Raw genomic sequence first — 21,389 nt, 5'->3', positions numbered from 1 at the left:
GAGGCAAAGTTTGTTCTCTCTCTAACCTTCCAGATAGATTAGTACATTGACCCTGGTATGAGAAAGTCCTATGATTCTTGATATACAAACTGAAAGCGAGGATGAAAGTCAATATTTTCTCTTTCTGCAACTGTAGAGTGACCTATAAATGAAAGTGGAGGATTTTCAACTTAAAAAAGATAAAAACATGTTTCCAATGTCCTTGACAGGTATTTTTAAAATGTCAATGTTTAAAATAAATATATCTATTATTTCTATAATCATATACTCTTATTATAGAAAATAGAAAAAAGGAGAATAAAGATACTAAAACATATTTGCACAACTTAAATACAAGCCCTATTGACATTTTGATTGATTTGTTTGTTTGTTTTTGCTATTTGTAGCTTAAATAAATGTGTTTTTATCCTACATTTACATTACGATTATTTTTTAAAGCTGTCAATATACAAAATTTGTTTTACATAATTTTATGTAATATAATTTACTTTACTATTTTCTTTATTTGATTTAGCTTTTGGATCACCATAAATACAATGGCAACAAATATTTTAGGAGATAAAATGCTACACAACATTCTAACACTGATCCCTGAAGTTGAAGACCTTATTCTATATTTCCTATCTTGAGATATTGGAAAGCTATTAAAACTCTCCATGCCTCAGTTTCCTCATTTGTAATATTGAATTCATACAGCTGTTTTAAGAATTAAAAGAGATGATAGCAGCCGGCATAAAAAAATAACCCATTCTCTTCATAAGCAATAGTATCTTCATAAGATAGATTCCCAGAACTGAAATTACTGGATCAAAGCTAGGAAAGATTTTAAGTTTCTCAAGAAATTTTGCCAAATTTGCTTTTTATTTTTTTTTTTTTTTTAATTTTTTTTTTTTTTTCAACTTTTATTTATTTTTGGGACAGAGAGAGAGAGAGCATGAATGGGGGAGGGGCAGAGAGAGAGGGAGACACAGAATTGGAAGCAGGCTCCAGGCTCCGAGCCATCAGCCCAGAGCCTGACGCGGGGCTCGAACTCACAGACCGCGAGATCGTGACCTGGCTGAAGTCGGACGCTCAACCGACTGCGCCACCCAGGCGCCCCCCAAATTTGCTTTTTAAAGATTTATGTCAATGGTTAAGCCACCAGTCATTTCTGAGCATGCCCCTTCATTACCCAGTCACCAGTACTGTTTCCAATCTAATTTTAAGCAAGTAATCGTGTCAACAACAGCCATTTTCAGCCAAAATATAAAATAGACTTAAGATTCTACAGAAAAGGAGTCAGAGTTAGCATCTTACTCTAAAACACCTGGAAGGAAATAATCTAAAATTCTGTTTTAAAATATTTACCACACTTTTCTCTGGAGACCTTTATTTACATTCTCAGTGGGGAAAACAATGTCCTGCCAGCAAATGGAATATCACTGTGTATAAGTTAAAGCAACAGTATTCAAGGGATTTAGAAGGGATGAATAGAAATGATAAACATCCAAATGGTAATAAGAGTTTCATCATTTTCCTGTGTTGCAGCTAAATAAAGCTTTACAGTAGATCCCAGTTGAGGGAATCTACTGGCAGGTTTTGACTATCCAGAATTTCTATCACATTTCCCAAGGTTAAATGCGTTGCCTTGAGGCAGCTGCTCAAAATGATAAAGGGGACACTGTAGGACAGTGGTGCTCTTTGTAATGTTAATAACCCTTGATTCTGATATCTGATGCAACTCTGGGGAAATGTGCCAGTTCCAGACGTTAAAATCTAACTCAGTTAATGCACATTACTGAAAAAAAAATTTTTTTTTAATTTGGCAGGAGCCAGAAGATAATTTGAGCATTCCACATATTTAGATACTTTCTTTATTTCTATCACTGAATTGAATTTGCACAAGATAACATGTTGTGATATAAAATTAATGTGGTTTTTTTCCTATAAAAGCAGATGGTATTTTATTTCAGAATTCACATATATTTATATGCTTATTGGATTCATTTTTATGATATAAACTAACCAGGGTAGGGCTCTCTTATATTTTTTGCTTGTTTATTTATTTAAGATTTATGCTCCATCTGGCTTCAAAGGGGCATGAGAAGTCAGCAGATGAAAGCATAGGAAAAATGAGACATAAACCTATCATAAATTTAATCAAAAAGAGCAGAAGGAATGAGCACATTCAGAACTAGAATTAATACAGGTACTGTTTTGAGTGTAAAAGTTTAGGTCTTCTATATTTTCTAATTACTAATTCAAAAAAAAGAAAAAAAACACAAATGGGTTTTGAATCATATAAATCTCCACCCACCACGTTTTTGTTTGTTTTTTTTTTTCATGGGAAGCGTCCTATAAATCTAAAGAAGAAACGAATGTGATGAAGGTATGGGGCATCATAGGAACCAAGAACAAAGAAGGAAAAGAAAAAGAGATACACAGGGATGGTTCTAGAAGGAAAGGGCCCTTCATGGGTATGACATGCACTGTGGTTCATTCAAGGAAGGCAATAATGAAGTCACTATCACGGGATAAGGTTTTGCAAATACTAAGTGTTTAGTAAATGTTGAAAGCAAATGAAAATGGGTACTTTCACATTTTTTTTTTAAATTAATACAACCACTGATTTGGACTTCCTTTTGAAGGTTATTGCAGGTTAACCAAGCAATAATATATTTTACAGTTTTATGGAAGGCATTTTCACATTATTCAGTTTGCTATCCCCTGAAATCTCAGTAAATGCTGAGGATAAAGGGAACAATATAATTTATATTCTGATGGTCTAACTTTTAGGATAGAATTCGGAAAAATCTGAAGAAATTGATAAGGAAATAACAATACTGACTTTCCCAAATATCAACTTGCTTATAAACAATAGAGGCTTTTCTTTTCCCTTAAGATGACAGTGCCACATACCAGGACTCATTCATTCACTAATAATTCATGGAAAGCATTTCTGAAATCTGTGTACATATATGCCTAGTCATTGTTGTCTAGCTATCACTTCCCCACTTATGTGTATGTAATGTTTAATTTTTATTTGCAAGCTACAGCCATTATGGCTATGTCACTTGTGTTTTCAGTAGCCAAAAAAAATGACATCAAAAGATTTCAAGGATAAATAGCTATTGAAGCAGAAAAAAAGATGTGAGGGCTACAATACCTGTGAACCACCAAGGACAAAATTGCAGGCCATATTTTTAAAATAAGTCATAGCTGGTAGATGACATAAGTTAATCTGGTTGCATTACCCCTCTTCCAGAGATCACTGGAGAGAGAAAGTGATTGGCTGAAAGACACAAAACAAGAGAAAACGAACACTGGAATTACAACCACTTAGGCATTATATCTGCCCACAATCTTGATTTTTGGGTTTTGCCTTCCCCCAATTCTAGGATTCCCTGGGGTCTAAAATAAGGGACCCTACTGCTAGACACAAGGATCTGCAGCTAGGCCAATCTCCCCTTCTGGAGCATGACTCAGAGACAGAAGCAGTTGTCTCTGAGGCACCTCACCATGATACTTAAAAGAGATGTCCCATAAATTTCTACTCCTAATGTTCCAAGAATTCTCCAGGCTGTTGACCTTCCTGAGATGCAAATTTTAGCACTGTAGCACCCTAACTCTTTTCTACAGATTTACTTTGGGCTTCAGATAGCCAGAGTTGCTTTTACATCTTTCAAACAAAAAAACATTATATACTGTAAGGCCTAGATTTGCTAACTCCTGATTATCTTTTTCCCAAAATGTCAGAGGATATTAAATATGAGATAGGTCAAGTTAGTCCACTACTGTATTCTGATTGAATCTAAGGTCTTCTTTCTTAGCTTCTTTAGTAGAGTTTGGGAAAGGAGCTTATGCACAAGTAGCTTATTTGAGAGGTGATTAGGGGAAGTAGGAGTTGAGACTAGAGAAAATAAAATAAAGGAAGAAGGGAAACCAAGAAAAAAAGGTACATTATCAAGGTGGCCATGATGATCCCACTGGACCCTTTAAAGAATGTATAGAATTGTTTCCTGGAAAAATGAAAGGAAAAGATAACCAATGATTCCTGTTCCCCTTTTGTTGAGGGTTGTCTATGGGCACTTACTACTTTTTCTACAATTCCATGTCTTCCCAACAGACTTTTGAAGGTATCCTCCACTATGGAAAGGCATTAGGAGAAAATAATAGCCAAGGCATGAACTAAATAATAAAAGAAATTGATTAAATGAAGTGGTTGGAAGGTAGAGAAATATAGAAAAATATTCCAGTCCTATACATTATCTAATTTAATACTGAGGCGTTTATTATTTCTAGTTATTGATGAAATAAGTCACATTCTGATGATCTAGATGATTGTCTCATAACCACAAGGTCAACAGGCAATGAAGCAATCACTTTATTAAGTTGGGAAAGTCAATCTCAGTTTCCTCACTGACTCTTGAAAAATATTTTAAAATCTTAAATACGCATTCTCCACCTTTGCTTCCAATCCTATTGAAAGGTATGTGTGTTATTTTTCCCTCCAGTATCTTTAGGCAGGTGTTCTTGTTTTTTTCAACATGGCTTTTCTCACTGTATTAGCTGGGAAAGAAAGGGGAAATATAATAATAATAATAATAATAATAATAATAATAATAATAAATGAAAAATATTAAGCTTTTATTAGATCTAGGCAATGTTCTAATTTAAGCTGTCTGCATGCATTTGCTAATCTAATTTTCACTATAACTCTATCCCATATCTCTATCACAATATTTATTTTATATATTAGAAAACTATGGCATAGAGGAGTTAAGTGATCTGCCCAACATTACCCAGGAAGTCCCATTCTGAAGTGCTGCCTTAACCACTGTCCGACACTGCCTCGTATCATGCATGTGTCTACGCCATTCAAAGCAATCCAATTATGAGAAGCTCAATCAGAGACTGGGGGAAAGCTGGAGTGTCTTTTGTCTGAGTTCAGTTCCAAAGTTATTTACTTTTTGACTTCTGCATGATTGTTAATATTATAAATTCATACTGGAAATAGAAACTTTCGACACTATTTTTGATCTCTTGTTATGTGCTAAGTGCTTTACATAGTCACTTCTTTCATCTTCTCACTAGTCTTAGGAGGTAGGATTTAGTTAGGGGATGATGTCTGAGGCTCAGAGACATTCAGTAACTTACTAAAAGTCACTCAGTTGCAATGATAGACATAATTAAATTAGCATTCTGGCTGAGACTTCAAAGCCCATGATCTGTATCCTAAATATGTAAGGGTATTCATGGAAGGATGGCTCTATTCAAACATCAAATGTAGAGTTGGACTCTGTAAGGTACAATGGCTCACATTTTTTTTTTTTTTTTTTTTTTTGGTCTTTCCAATCACATCTAGGAGCACTGAAAGGACTTTTTTTTTTTTTTTTAACAATAACAGCTTTTGAACACAAGCTACCTAGATATCAAATCATTATGTTGTACACCTAAAACTAATACAATGTTATATGTCAGTTATATATCAATTTTTTTAACTTCTTTAAAATTATTTTTTAGAGAGAGAGAGCGTGAATGGACAAGAGGGGCAGAGAGAGCGAGAATCTTAAGCAGGCTGTATGCTCAGGGTGGAGCCTGATGCGGGGCTTGATCTCATAACCCTGAGATCATGACCTAAACCAAAATCAAGAGTTGGATGCTCAACCAACTGAGCCACCCAGGTACCCCAATATATCAATTAAAAAAAATTACCTGTATAAATAGCTGCATTGGTTTTTAAATAATTTTATTTACTATTTAATTAATGTAAATAGTACTACCCCTCTCACAAGATTTCAGTTTGTTTCCTTGCCAATCTACATATCAAAAAGACTTTCCTAGTGTATTCACTGAAGCCTGAGGAAGGCAACATCTAGGGATTACAGGAGAGTTTCCAGGAAAGACAGACAGAAATTCACTTGACACTGATAAGAGTAGGAGTCAAGTGGAGTAGTGCAAAGGTGTGGGAGAGGATGACACAAGCAAAAGTATAGGAAGGAGTGTGTGGAACATCATATGAAAACTGGCCATATCAATACATTATAGGTTCACTGTGAAAATTAAATGAGATAAGCCACACAGCACCTAGTTCAGCATATGCTCTATAAATTCTCTTTTTTTTTTATTTTTTTAACGTTTATTTATTTTTGAGACAGAGAGAGACAGAGCATGAAGGGGGGAGGGTCAGAGAGAGGGAGACACAGAATCCGAAACAGGCTCCAGGCTCTGAGCTGTCAGCACAGAGCCCGACGCGGGGCTCGAACTCATGGACTGCGAGATCATGACCTGAGCCAAAGTCGGACATCCAACCGACTGAGCCACCCAGGCACCCCAATGTTCTATAAATTCTAAAGTGTTTTAATCTCTATCATCATCATCATCACTAATATTGTCATAATCATTATGATCACCTTCACCTTTATTGTAATTAGTTCCCTACCTACTTCCTCAATATCAGTCTCCATTGCCCCCAGTTTTCCATAGCCTTATGAGGAAACATCATTTCTACTGTGAATAGAAATTGGTGGAAATGTCATGGACTTTGTAGACCTTGGTAAAATTACATAGATTCTAATGAGAAAAACATTGTTTCTTACAAGAATATCAGAAGAGAAAATTTACATAGTACTTGTATCGGCTGACACATAGTAAATGTTCAATAAATGATTGCTTAAAGTAACACAGCACTATAAGTGATATGGAATATACATCAAGTGGAAAGTCTATATCAAGCTGAAAACATAGCAAATTTGAAATTAAGATAATTTGAGGAGACTTTAATAAAGAGGTTATTTTAAAATGGGAGAAAGAGGATATAGAACCCATAAAAGACATTACAATTCCCTGGAGCTCTCTACTTCAACCTCTAGTAGTGACTAGGGTAAGAAGAGGGAATATTTTGATCAAAATGGACAGGACTGTGTGCAGACAGATACTGTATGACAGCTTAGAACTTCAGTTGAAAGAAGGAACAAGCCTACAGTGAGTCACAGTAAGGATCCAGGGGATTAAAAATCCCAAACTCACTCTCCACCCTCCTTCTCTCCATGGATATAGTCTATACACGTGAACCTCTATGGCACAAAACAGAGAGGCAAAGGGTAGAAAGTCGACCTGAAAGTGAACAGAAAATGTTTCACTGAGGGTCTATTTAAATAAGTTAGCTTCTGTACATCTGCATAAAAAATATAAACATACATATGTTCACTAGTGAGTTAGACATAAAGTTTTCTTCTGTCATACCAAATGTTGTGATAACAAGTTTCCTTTAGCTTAACAGTCAAATAAGAGTTCATATATTCGTTTTTCTTGTCATTAATTCCTTAATGGCAAGGATTTATTCCTTTTTGTATTCAGTTTTCACTACCATGTAATGTGTACTTACATCAGTGTATTTACTCCATGAAATGCTTATTGTATTGTATTGAGTTAAACATCTGTTGGAGGCCACTTTTTCCTTAAATAAGGAATCACACATTGGACTTAGACTTTACATCTGGAAAGTAACCTTATTGAAAAAGTTAAAGGTTTTGGGGCGCCTGGGTGGCGCAGTCAGTTAAGCGTCCGACTTCAGCCAGGTCACGATCTCGCGGTCCGTGAGTTCGAGCCCCGCGTCGGGCTCTGGGCTGATGGCTCAGAGCCTGGAGCCTGTTTCCGATTCTGTGTCTCCCTCTCTCTCTGCCCCTCCCCCGTTCATGCTCTGTCTCTCTCTGTCCCAAAAATAAATAAACGTTGGAAAAAAAAAAAAAAAAGAAAAAGTTAAAGGTTTTAGTCAAGGTCACAGAGTTGATGATCCATAACTGGATAAGAGCCAGGGTCCCAATTTTCAATCTTTCTCTTTTCCAGTATGCCATTTTTCTCTACATACAAATTCTCCTTCCCATGAGCTTGACAACTCTATCCATTCCGCACTCTGGACAGGGCAGGAATAGAACATTTTTATGTGCTTTTCTTTCCACAGTTGTGTTCTCTGATCCTAGAACGGTCCGGGGAACCCTGGAGGTGCTCCAAAACGGTTTGTCGAAAAAGTAAGAGTTGATTAATGAGTAGAAAGAGAGGAAGGAAGAAGTCTGCTCAAAGCAAACAGCCTATTATTTCTTCCTATTTATGAGCCTCTCCCCCTAGGTACTTTGTTTGAGTACCCTGCACATACATGCAAATGAAGTACAGTGCATCAGCAGCTGTGTGCTTAAGGAACATGAATTGTTAAGGGATATTCCCCATCAGCTGATTTCATGGAAACAGAAAACCAAAGGACAACCCAAGTAGAATTTTATGTAAAGAGACCACTTTTCTATGTTCTCTTTCACAGCATTAAAATACTATTCCTTACTTAAATACCAAAAAAGTATTTGATGCGCAGAGCTCACTCTGGACTAATCTCTCAATCTATGGGGGGAATAACTGAAACCCGGCTTTTCTCTCAATGAAAAATTATTAACGGAAGAGCTTTAGAAATCATTTCCTTCTGAAATATAAATCTGTCTTATTGAATAAAGCATTCCGACAGGCAGACTAGAAAGTACTAATACAAGGTAACAATGTGTCTATACTATTGAACTTTATTTGACTATGAGAAAAACAGTATAACATTCTATTATGGCACGTCAGGAAGGCCTGGCTCTACCCAGGCCTTTGTATTTCTTTTACAGATAACCTCATAAATCATTTAAAATCATTGACCATATCTTACACCTCCCTTTCAGCCATAGTTCAGATGGAAGCTGTGTTGTGCTCTAAATGGCTTTGCTTCTCAGATGTAAAACAGAATTTATGTTTACTATTCTTCTTCAGACACCCACACTTTCCTTCTGCAAGATAAACCTTATAACTGCTTTAAATCATCCATTTTCTTCCTGTGATTACTGAAAGAATGGCAGATTTACAGGCCTAAAACCATCTGTGCCAAGAAAAGAAGATGATTTCTTTTTCTTAATAGAAAAGACGGTGTTGTTTTATTGTCACTTTCACAATCTTGCTTATCTGCACACAAGAATCCTCCATGTTTGACCCGTAAGTATTCACTCTGCTCACTGACAGTCTTGCTCTCCTACTCTCCCCTATGCAACCAATGAAACATAGCCAGCCTTACGCTGAAGCAGGGTTTCTCAGTCTCAACACCGCTGACATTTGGGTAATGAACATTTGATAATTCTTTGTAGGAAGGGGGAATATCCTGTGCGTTTTAGGATGTCTAGCAACACCTCTGGCTTTTACCCACTAGATGCCGGTAGCACACTCATTCCCTACTCGGGAAAACAAAAAAGCCACATGTCATACGGCAAAATGTCTCCTGGGAGACAAAATCACTCCCGGTTTGAGAACCACTATAAAACCATTCCACGCTGGGTGGGGGGGATTAAAGGTAAGATGCACCTACTAATTCTCTAGCAGAATTCATTACATCCCTTCATACATCTGTTCATTCATTTGCCACTTCTTTCTTTCACTCACTCTTTCTTTCCTGACCATTTGGAGGTTACACAGATCTTACCCCCTAGTAAATAACATTCTCACGGAGAGTTGGCTTTACAGTTATCTGAAGGATATAAGTATGCACAAAGTTCTGGAAAGGATTTGGTCAGAAAGTCCAGGACAGAGTAAAAACTGAATAAATGTAAATCCTGACTTATGAACTCATGAACTCTGAAGAGAGTAATCATAGCATTCTCTCACACCAAGATTTTACTTTGTGTAATGGAGTTGGAAAAAAACATAATACAACAATGAGTTTTAGGGTGCTAATGCTTCATAAGATACCTAATGCTTCAATGCTTCAAGTGCCTAATCTCCTAAAAAAAAAACACACACACACATTTTAGTAAACATTTAGGAGACAGGCTTGAGAATATTTCTTAAGAAACTTGGAGTGAATTATGCAACGAATGTAAGATAAAACTTGGATTTCAGATTTTTTCATTTACTTGATACTTATCTGTAATTTGAAGGTTTTTAACAATGTGCATTTCTTTTATAATTAAGAAAAAAATCAACAAGCTTTATAAATTAAAGTTTATTAAGAATTCTGGCTCCTGTACGTTTGAAGTTAAGCCCAGTGCAGTGAACACCTTACAGTAACTTTCAGCCTCAGAGGGGATTATTTATGGGCAACCACTGAGTACCCCTAGAGAGCAAGGAAATAAAGTTGACATGACAGCAGTTTCCAAATTGCTTCTGAATGTACAAAACAGCAGCAGGCTTTTGAAGACCAGGCCTGCGGGGTCTGACCAGGGAACAATGGTCTATGTAACAAAGTCATCTCTCTCCAATCCTCCTCACTTCTCCCCCAAGTGATTTCTTCTGTGGCAGCTAAAGCCTCTAACACCCCATGCCCAGGCCTCTGGAAGGTCACATTTGCATTGGCTAGAAGGATGGTCCAGGTGGTGCTGCCCATGGATACTGTCTGCTATAGCTCGTTCGCTTAATTACAGATTCTTCCCTTGCCAGCCTTTCCTTCCTGATCACCTCCTGCTGTGTGCTGTTTGGACATTTAGCTGGAGATTGGAGGAAAGGAAATATAAAGCTGGGAATCAAACTATGAATCCATGAGAAAGACAATCTGCAAGTTGCATGCAGATACAAATGGGGGAAAAAGTCACTTGATGAGAAACTCTTCCCTTGAGGACATGAATAAAATCTTTGTTGAGGTTGTTAACAAACACTGATTTGAATGCCATGTAGACCTGGTTCTAATCCCAACTCTGTCAGTTATTAGCTGTGGAAAATTTGTTAAGCTCTCTGAATCTAGTTTTCCTCTCCTGAAAAGCAGACTTAATAATACTTGTCACAGCCTGAAAATTAAATAACTACTATAAACTGTATTTAAGGTACATTTATGAGTCATTCATAAATTAATTTAGTTCAATGCACAGCATGTGCCAGAAATTACTATATACTGAATAAGATATGGTTAACAAAAGTAAACACAGTCAGCTACTCCCCTCAGGGAGCAAGCAGTCTAATTAGAAATCCATATATCTAGGAAATAGACACAAAAGTAAGTATATGAGTCAAATGGTGATACATGCCACAAAGCAGAAGTTTGTGGGGGCTGTTTGAGGTATGGAAGGCTGTGCTGAGAATCATAAATCTGGAAGATAGAAAATGTACCAGGTAAAGGAAAGAAAAGTATTCAATACAGACAGAACAATATAGAAAAATGTCTTATGATATTATGAAACATAAGTGGCTCAAAGAACAATCCCCTTTATTTTCGTTTTTTATGTTTATTTTGAAAGAAAGAGAGAGAGAGAGAGTGAGAGAGAGATTGAGTATGAGTGGGGCAGAGAAAGGAGAGAGAAAATCCCAAGCAGCCTCCATGCTGTCAGGACAGAGCCGGACACGGGGCTCAATCTCATAAACCATGAGATCATGACCTGAGCCAAAATCAATAGTTGGGCGCTTAACCAACTGAGCCACCCAGGCACCTCAACAATCCCCTTTGTATACTCAGTACTATGGCACAGTGCCTAGCACATAGAGGTCAATAAACATATGTTGAATGAATAAATGAGATTTCAAAGAAGTATTTTGTGAGTGTTGATTCAGTTACTTGCTAGAAGTACAATCTTTGCCAGATCATTTACTTGTCTAAGACTTAGTTTCCTTAATTGTTGGCTATGATGATTCATAATACTGCCATCTCTAAATTACTTTTAGGATCACATGAAAGAGTGAACATGAAATGACCTGCTTGGTAAGGTATTAGACAAACTTTACTTAAGTTTCCCATAAATAAGAATTTTCCTCTATGAATATCACTAGATGGCAAGCACCTTGAACCAAGAGCCAAATTTTGTTTATCCCTGCATTCATCCATCAGGGTACCTGAACTGAAGCAGATGCTCACTAAATACCTGTTAATAAAATATCCACTGGTAATAATTATGCTTTTATTGATCACTGTGTATGCAAGTATGTGTGCACATACATCACTTTGATTTAGGATCCTGCATTATTTCTGTCCAGTGCATCAAAACCAAGATGTCAACAGCATATCAAACCAAATATGATTCCGTGCTCTGTCCCTTGCTGTGATTTTTGTACTATCCACCAAGTCTATGCCTACTAACCAGCCTGAAAAGGCCCTGAAATATTTCTAAGCAGAGCTGGTGCCTCTACTAATTAAGCCTGTTCCTTTTCTCTCTCATTCAATTTGCTTCTGACAAATAAGAATGAGGCACAAAAAGGAGGAATGGGAGTTTTATAAAGTATTGGATTATCAATATAGCCACCCCAATGTTTGAAAAGCACTAGAGCACAGTAAGTGTTGGGACCTTGAACACTGCTGCACATTCTTGCTGGGTATGTCAAGAATGCAAGATCTTGAGCTTTCTTTACCTAGACCATTTCTCAGGGCTATGTTAGCAGAAGTAACCTGGAGGGATGAGGTAATCCCTTCCCATTACCCACCCCAGAAACAAAAAGTAGATTTGCTTTCACTTAAGTATGAAAGTGGTAAATCCCATAATCTGTAGTCTCTGTCCTGTAATGCATCCCTTGGAAATGGCAAGAGGGGAACCAACACAAATAAACATAAAGCTCTGGTTACTGCTTTTACTGTTAGTAATAACATCCTTTGTCTCTGAGCCAGGAGTCTCAGGTCTTCAGCCAGTATCCATGATACTGTAGCAGACTAACCTGTTAGCTTAGAAGTGATATAAAATCACAAACTTTTCACTGTTCTGGACATTGAGTAATAATTTTGGGTTCCGATCCAATATATCTGGGTCTATCTTTCTATTTAACTTTTTTGTGCTCTAGTTTTATCTTCTGAACCTGAGATCAGAACCCCAACCACAAGTACTGAGCCAGAGTTCTATTTTTTCACTTGCAATCAAATAGGTCTAACTAGACCATTGTGCTAACAACAAAACAATACAAAATAAAATAGCCACAAACTCATTGGAAACATTTGGGAAAATTTACAGAGTCTAAGAAACAGCTAAATAATCAGGTCACAGGAAAATCAGAAATAGTTCTGGGTATCTCAGACATGGGAACTCATGGACCATCTCTAGGGTAATTCTTAATGACACAACTCCAATTACCTTCCATCTTTATGTTCAAAATTAAAATGCCTAGAAGAGAAATATTGATTATTTGAGTTTGGGTCATGTATTTTCCCTGTGGCCAAGGCAGTGTGAAAGGGAGAGAGGAGGGACAAGCATTTTACTAAATATATGCCCAAATAAAAAGCAAAATCATAGATACTCCTCAACTATCACTCCTGACATACGTCAATGCTCAGCACATGTTAAGTGCTTTTATCTTGTTTTTTAATGTTGCTGTTGTCACCACCATTGTTAACAATAATGAAAATCTTGTTACAAAGCTGTCAGTTACTAAAAACATAAGCTCATTAAAAAATATCTTCTACTGTTAGAAAATTCAAATCTACCATGGAGAATTTCATAGATGCAAATTTAAGAAATATCAAAATTTTTTCAATGTTAAGTTTATAGTGGTCTAGCAACCAGTGGGTATGAAAGCCTAAACTAACAATTTGTCTTCAATTTGATAAGAAAATGAAGATATAACCCTTGGTTAGGAATACAGATTATAGCTGCCTTGAATCTTAGCCTACACACTTCCTAATTATTTGATTCTGGGAAATTAAATTAATCTCTCCACATTTCAGTTTTCTCACATTTAATTCATAGAGTTAATCCACTTAAAGCATTAACACAATCCCTGACACTTAGTAAATGCTCAATAAATATGAACTATGGCTATTATTCAGTCCATGTCTTCACTCTTTCACTTGTCTGCTCACTCCATATAAATAATAGGTAGATCTGAAAACTCAAAGCACGGCCCCTACTGGACATGTTTATAAACAAAAATAAATAATTGTGAGAACTCGGTATACTGATGATTAAAGACTTAATCTGGCAACATATTTACTGAGGAAAAAAAGACCCAAGAAGATTTTCAATTTGCCTGTGTTGAAAAAAAAAGTTCACTAAAAGAGTTAATTATTTGGCAATAAAAATCTCCTCTTTTATTGTGATTTCAGCAAGGAATTTATGCTTCTTGACCTTGTATGTATCTATATTTTAATCATTCAACTGTCTTAATTTAGTCATTTGTCTCCTTTGTCTTAGAAACTGCCTTATTTTTTGCACTGAAACAAGCTTTCAAAAATTACCATAAATATTTGTTTCATATAACCACTGTTGAGGAAAACAGAAAAAGCCCCTTCACTTCCATTTAATTCTAAAAAGTACAGAAAACATGATGTTTTACTCCTTGCATGGTTGCGCTATAGTTATGCAAATGAGACCCCGGAACAAGTATTTACAGAGTTTGAATTCACTGAACACTGTGGCAGAGTAGGACCCAGGAATTATAAAATGTGTTGATTTATTGATCTGTAGCATCTTATCCCCAATTTAATTTATGCTTTTTCAGAAATGAGTAAGTACCTAACCAGGGATATACCAAAATGTTAGTTACATAACAGCTGTTGATCCCAATTGCTATTCATGACTTCTGTAGAAAAGGGGAAAATCATTTTTGCATCTCTCACAATTGGGTTCATGCTTTGGAAATACTGACTCTTTGGACCTTGATCCAGACAAACCTGGGCCCAAAGTCTATTTCTGCCACTTACTGCCTACCAAACGTCACACTTCACTTAACTTTGCTGAGCTCTAGTTCATAGGGATCCTGGTGTTTTGTCTTATTGGGTCTGCAAGGAAAATCATAGAATAATTTTTCCGAGTTCGTGTTTGCGGTCCCAATTGTATCAGAGTGGTCCTCTCTCTCAGAGATGACTTCATTCTTAACAATCCCATTGGCCTCTATCTTCCTCAACCTGGATACCCATGACCAAAGAACTAGTTTTCCATAATAAATTCCTGTCATGCTTTTCCTTCTGCCTCTTTAATCATTCATTTGTCCCATCTTCATCTCTTCTCCTTCTTCCTACCAGCCCATGTATGGAGATGCCCATAAAACAATTGAACCTCCAAGTAAATTCCATCTTCATTCCTAGAAACAACTTTAAAATATTCCTATCCCACTAACCAGTACCAGCTGGAATGGAAGGCATCCTAATCCTTGAAACAATTCTGTAAGTTACTTCTAATATTTATCTCTTAACACATTGCTTGTATTCTTAGCCTTCAAAAAAATAAAAAAACTTTAAAAAACAGACTTGTCTGACTCTAATGATCTTACTTTTTCAGGTATACACACTGCTTCTTTATTTATACCTCTCAGCTCTAGACTTGGCCACCTGAGTTCTTGGCTTATGTATTCAGCTAAATAGGTCTGAGTGTTTTTAACTGGAGGGTGATCAATTTCCTATAGACATACTCCCCTATGCCCATCCCAGTTTCTGTCCCTTAGAATTATTACTATCCTTACAATTTCCTCACCTGCTGGGATATTATAATACCTATTCCAAAGGGTTGGTTGTAAGGACAAAATAAGTAAATAGGTATAGAAGGGAAGTACCTAGAACATGGTCCATTCTCGTTAAGTTAGTTCTTCTCATTAATATAATTTACATTGTACTAGTATTTCTAGAACTACAATAACAACAATTACTACTACTACAACTACCACTACTTCCATAAAGCTCTAAAATGTTAGGATCTAGCAAACGAGTAGATAAACAGAGAGAAAGAATTCAATGAATTAAGTGCTTGGAGAAGCATGCTCTGTAATCATAGCAGAGAGTGCCTAAAAGTGCAATGTCTGCACTTTTAATATTTACTCACAGAAGACACACACACACACACACACACACACACACACATGCACACACACACACACTGACTATACGTGTGTCCCATACTTTGACAAAGGAAAGTATATTAGTAGGATTTCTCTGTATCATCTCCCATGGGATGAAATTTTTACTGAATGCCACTTTTCAGGTAAGAATTTCTATCTTCAGTTACCAGATTGTCTCCTAAAGTAATTGAAACCTGTAAGCCTTAGATAGAAAAAGCTTCTTGGTACCATTAATTATAATAGAGCAATTTCAGTTGAAGTGACAATACTGTTTTTGAAATGGGAGGGTTAGCTTAGCCTATATAAAATATATAAATACATATTTATTTAAATATACATATTTTTAAAGGATTCAGTCTAAATGGTGCAGCTCTTAAAACTAATTACATTTAATATAGTAAGGCAGCCTAGTCATTTCTTCCTGGCCCTCCCAACAAGAGTCAAAATCATATTCAGTGAGCTTCAGAATGGAAAGCCTAATTATCCTGTCTCTCTGGAGAATCCTAAAATAACAGAGCCTGAACTTGGTCCATGCTGCTGCTGATTGGACAGTTCTTCACTGGCCACTATCCAAAGGGATGAGAAAGTAACCACTAAGTCCCTTCATCTTTTACCTTATTGGGATCTAAAGAAGAAAAGTAAAATTTACTTCTACTTACTTCTACTTTTGCCTCTGAGATAATCAGAAAATTAATTCCTATTCAGAGTAATTTAGAGGAGGAAGTACATGGACAGACAAGGAGCCACATGCCTCTTACTAACCTCACTGTCATTAATGTATCCTGATGAAGGCACCAAGTGTCCAGCAATCACGTGAAAGTCAGGGGAGATAGTCCTTTTATACAGAGGCACAATGATGGAATAGAGTGGTGTTCCATAGAAAGACAAAGGAAGGAACCCTTGAAATAGAATTGCTTGTGTTTAAATTCTGGCTGTACCATATTTACGAGCTGTGTAACCTTGGGCAAATGGGTTTAACCCTTTGAATTCCAGATGGCTCATTTGTATAATGGAAACAATACTTACATTAAATAACTGATGATAGTGTTAAAAATGATGTAGGTAAATGGTGTGGAATATAATAAATATCCAATCAATAACAGTTTTCTTCTTTGTGTTGCCTACCAACTCTACTTCCTCCAACAATACACGTAAAGGTGAACATGAATGATATGAAAATCAGTCAAGAAAGGTTAGATTATTTTCTCTTTTTTTTTTAATGTTTATTATTTATTTTTGAGACAGAGAAAGACAGACAGCAAGCATGGGAGGATTAGAGAGAGAGAGAGAGAGAAAATCTGAAGCAGGCTCCAGGCTTTGAGCTGTCAGCATAAAGACTGACACAGGGCCCAAACCACGAACCATGAGATCATGAACTGAGCCAAAGTTGGACACTCAACCAACTGAGCCACCCATGCATCCTGAGAAAGGTTAGATTATTTTCTGATTAAAAATGGGGAAGAGTCTAATCTCAGAAGTTGAGGAAATACTCTTGAATTTTGTACTGAAAAATAATCTGAGGTCAAGTTAAGACTTATGTGGGTAGAACATTCTGACTGATTAAAAATATCTACACAATCAAAGGAGGAGAGACTAACTACTTGCATATTATGCAGTTACAATCTCTGAACTAACATGTTTTAGAGATATCTGCCACATAATACATCAGATTTTAATCACAAATTCCTAAATATTCAACTACAAAGAAACTTAAAATCATGATGACTTTTGCCTTTTTTTATATTTTATTGTGAGTAAAAGAGGAATAAGACATAGTCCTTGGCTTCCACTTAACAGGTTAATAATGATAGAAAAGATATTCTAGCAAAGAAAACACATATTAAGCAAAAGTATGGATTTGTAAAAGAGTACATGCATTAAAAAATATACGCTCCATTTCAGAGTATACAGTTTAAAGGGATAGATGTGTGGTGATTTTAATTTTTCTTTAATGTTTATTTTTGAGAGAGAGACAGAGTATGAGCAGGGGAAGGGGAGAGAGGGAGGGAGACACAGAATCTGAAACAGGCTCCAGGCTCTGGGTTGTCAGCACAAAGCCCAACTCAGGGCTCAAACTCACAAACCACAAGATCATTACCTGAGCTGAAGTCGGACACAACCAACTAAGCCACTCAGGTGCTCCAGATGTGTGGTGATTTTAAAACAACTTGTTACACAGAAGAGAAAGCAACTTGTTACATAGAGAGAACCCCCATAACACTATCAGAAGATTTTTTAGCAAAAACCTTGCAGGCTAGAAGGGAGTGGGATGATATATTCAAAGTGCTAAAGGAAAAAGATTGCCAACCAAGAATACTGTACCCAGCAAAGATGTCCTTCAGAACTGAAAGCAAAATAGAGCTTTCCAGACAAACAAAAGCTGAAGGTATCACCCACCAGGAGAATGACCTTACAAGAAATGCTAGAAGGGGTTATTCAAGCTGAAATGAAAAAAACACTAATTAACAACATGAAAACATATGAAAGTATAAAACTCACTGGTAAAGGTAAATATAGTTAAATTCAGAATACTACAATGTTGTAACGTGATAGTAAGTAAATCACATACAACTCTAGTATAAATGTTAAAAGACAAAGTATTAAAAATAACCATAATGATTTGTTAATGAATACACAACATAAAGAGATATATATAAATTGTAACATCAAACACATAAACTGTGGGGGGCAGTGCAAAAATGTTGACCTTTTGTATTCAGTTGAAGTCATCAGCTTAAAATAGACTGTTATAACTATAAAATGTTTTAGATAAGCCTCATGGTAAACAAAGAGAAAATCTGTAGTATACATAAAATGATAAAGAAAAATGAATTAAAGCACACCTATAGAAAATCATCAAATCACAAAATAAGAGAGCAAGAGAAGAAGAAAGAAACAAAGGAATTACAAAATGCCAGAAAACAATTGACAAAATGACAATTGTAAGTCCATACCTATCAAAAATTACCTTAAATGTAAACAGACTAAACTCTCCAATCAAACTATAGAGTGGCTGAATAGATTTTTTTATAGACCCGACTATATGCTACGTACAAGAGACTTCAGATTTAAGGACACAAATAGAAAGTGAAGAGAGAAAAAGATACCATATGCAAATGTAAACCATAAAAAAAAGCAAGAATAGCTATATTTATATCAGACAAAATGACTTTAAGCCAAAATGTGTCACAAGAGACAAAGGACAAAGAAGGTCATCATACAATGATAAAGGGTCATTCATCAAGAAGTTATAACAATTATAAATATTTATGCACCCAAATAGGAGCACCTAAATATATAAAGCAAAGATTAACAGATATGAAAGGAGAAATAGACAGCAAGACAGCTAAAATGGGGGACTTCAATACCCCACTTTCAACAATGGATAGATCATCCAGACATAAAATCAATAAGGGCTTAAATGACATATTAGATCAGATGGACCTAAAAGACACATACAGAACATTCTATTCAACAGCAGCAGAATACACATTTTTTCCTCAAGTACATGGAACATTTTCCAAGATGGAGCATATATCTGGGGCACAAAACAAGTCTCAATAAATTTAGGAACACTGAAATCATATCAAGAATCTTTTTCCCACTTTTCCCACTAATGACATGAAATTAGAAATTAATTACAAGAAGAAAACTCAAAAATTCAAAAATGCATGCTAATTAAACAATACACTCCTGAAGAATCCATGGATCAAAGAAGAGATCAAAAGGGAAATCAAAAAGGATCTTGAGACAAATAAAAATGGAAACACAACATATCAAAATTTGTGAGGTGCAGCAAAAGCAGTTCTAAGAATGAAATTTACAGCACTAGATGCCCACATTAAGAAAACAGAAAGAGCTCAAATCACCTAACTGTATATCTAAAGAAATTAGAAAGGGGTGCCTGGGCAGCTCACTCAGTTGAGCATCTGACTCTTGAGCTCGGCTCAGGTAATGATCTCATGGGTTGTGGGATCAAGCCCCACATCAGCCTCCATGATGACACCATGGGACCTGCTTGGAATTATCTCTTTCTCTCTTTTCCTGCCCCTCCCCCACGTATGTGCGCGCGCTCTCTCTCTCTCTCTCTCTCTCTCTCTCTCTCTCTCTCTCAAAATTAATAAACTTAAAAAAAATAAAGAAACTAGAAAAAGAACAAACTAAGCCCAAAGTTAGTACAGTAAAACCTTGGATTGCAAGTAACTTGTTCTGCAAGTGTTCCACAAGATGATCAAACATTTCTAAAAAATTTTAACTTGATCAATGAGTGATATCATGCAATACGAGAATTACATGATGCCAAACATCACATAATCACAACTGAGCCAATAGTTCTCTCTCACTGCAAGATTGTAGGTGATCATCTCCCATGCTCAGATGCCTGGTCTCAGGCCATGGTGTTTGGCAGAAATTAGTGATTTTTCAGAACATTGGAAGGTGCTCACAACTGGCACTAGTGTATATTTTGTCACTTCAAAGCACCTATGTACAGTCCTTTGCTTTTCCATACAAGAGTAGGATTGTGAATGCTTGGTTTCATTCTAGGTCAGGCTACCTGCCAATATAGACCCTTTTCTTTGCTGCCTTATTGCCAGTTACATTAAATACAGTATATGACAAGAGTTTATTAACACCGTACTATAGTCAACATGCATGTGAGCATAGACAATGGTCCCCATGTAGATAAAGATTCCACTGAGCCAATAGATAGCAGTGATTGTGTGAGGATAGTGAAAGTCATCCTACACAATAAGCCTCCTCTCTTTTGTCTCCCTCACACCAGCCACGAAGGTTTTCAAAGGTAAATACAGATTAATTTGTTTATTTTTTCTTTATGCTTTGCATTTTTTTATTATTTTGTATTATGTTACAGTATTGTAATAATTTTATATGAATATTTTTGGGTTGTATAATGAACCATCTGAGTTTTCATTATTTCTTATAGGAAATTCCCTTTGATATATAAGTGCTTTGGATTATAAGCATGTTTCTGGAATGAATTATGCTTGCAAATCAAGGTTTTACTGTATAAGGAAGAAGTAAATGAAATAAAGACTAAAAGGCAATAGAAAATATCAATGAAACTAAAATCTTGTTCTGAAAAGATAAAATTCATAAACCTTTAGCTAGACTCACCAAGAAAAAAAAAGAGGACTCAAATAAATAAAAACCAAAAATGAAAGAGGAGCTATTACAATTAATACCACAGAAATACAAAGGATCATAAGAGACTACTATAAACAATTATAGACCAATAAGTTGGACAACCTAGAAAAATGGATAAATTTCTAGAGCCATACTACCTTCTAAAACTGAATCATGAGGAAATAGAAAATCTGAATAAGAAGATGGCGGCTTAGGAGGAGGCTGGGCTCACCGCACGTCCTGCTGATCACTTAGATTCCACCTACACCTGCCTAAATAACCCACAAAACCGCCAGAGGATTAGCAGAACGGAGTCGCCGGAGCCAAACGCAGACGAGAGGCCCACGGAAGAGGGTAGGAAGGGCTGCGAGGCGGTGCGCGCTCCACGGACTGGCGGGAGGGAGCCGGGGCGGAGGGGCGGCTCGCCGGCCAAGCAGAGCCCCCGAGTCTGGCTGGCAAAAGCGGAGGGGCCTGACGGACTGTGTTCCCACAACAAGCGCGACTTAGCGTCTGGGAGG

General features: G+C 36.5%; 1 long non-coding RNA gene across 1 annotated transcript in view; it reads right to left on the bottom strand.

Annotated features, from left to right (window-relative positions):
• Nucleotides 1-1,112: 1,112 nt before the first annotated feature.
• Nucleotides 1,113-21,389, bottom strand: part of LOC123382267 — a 221,930-nt gene continuing 201,653 nt past the window's right edge. The window contains exon 8 of the long non-coding RNA XR_006590384.1: nucleotides 1,113-3,271. This is a non-coding gene — a long non-coding RNA (uncharacterized LOC123382267). The remainder of the gene's footprint in view (nucleotides 3,272-21,389) is intronic.

The sequence above is a fragment of the Felis catus genome, chromosome E2 (assembly GCF_018350175.1).
Source record: "Felis catus isolate Fca126 chromosome E2, F.catus_Fca126_mat1.0, whole genome shotgun sequence".
NCBI classification, from domain to species: domain Eukaryota; kingdom Metazoa; phylum Chordata; class Mammalia; order Carnivora; family Felidae; genus Felis; species Felis catus.
This window is presented reverse-complemented; position numbering and strand designations above follow the sequence as displayed.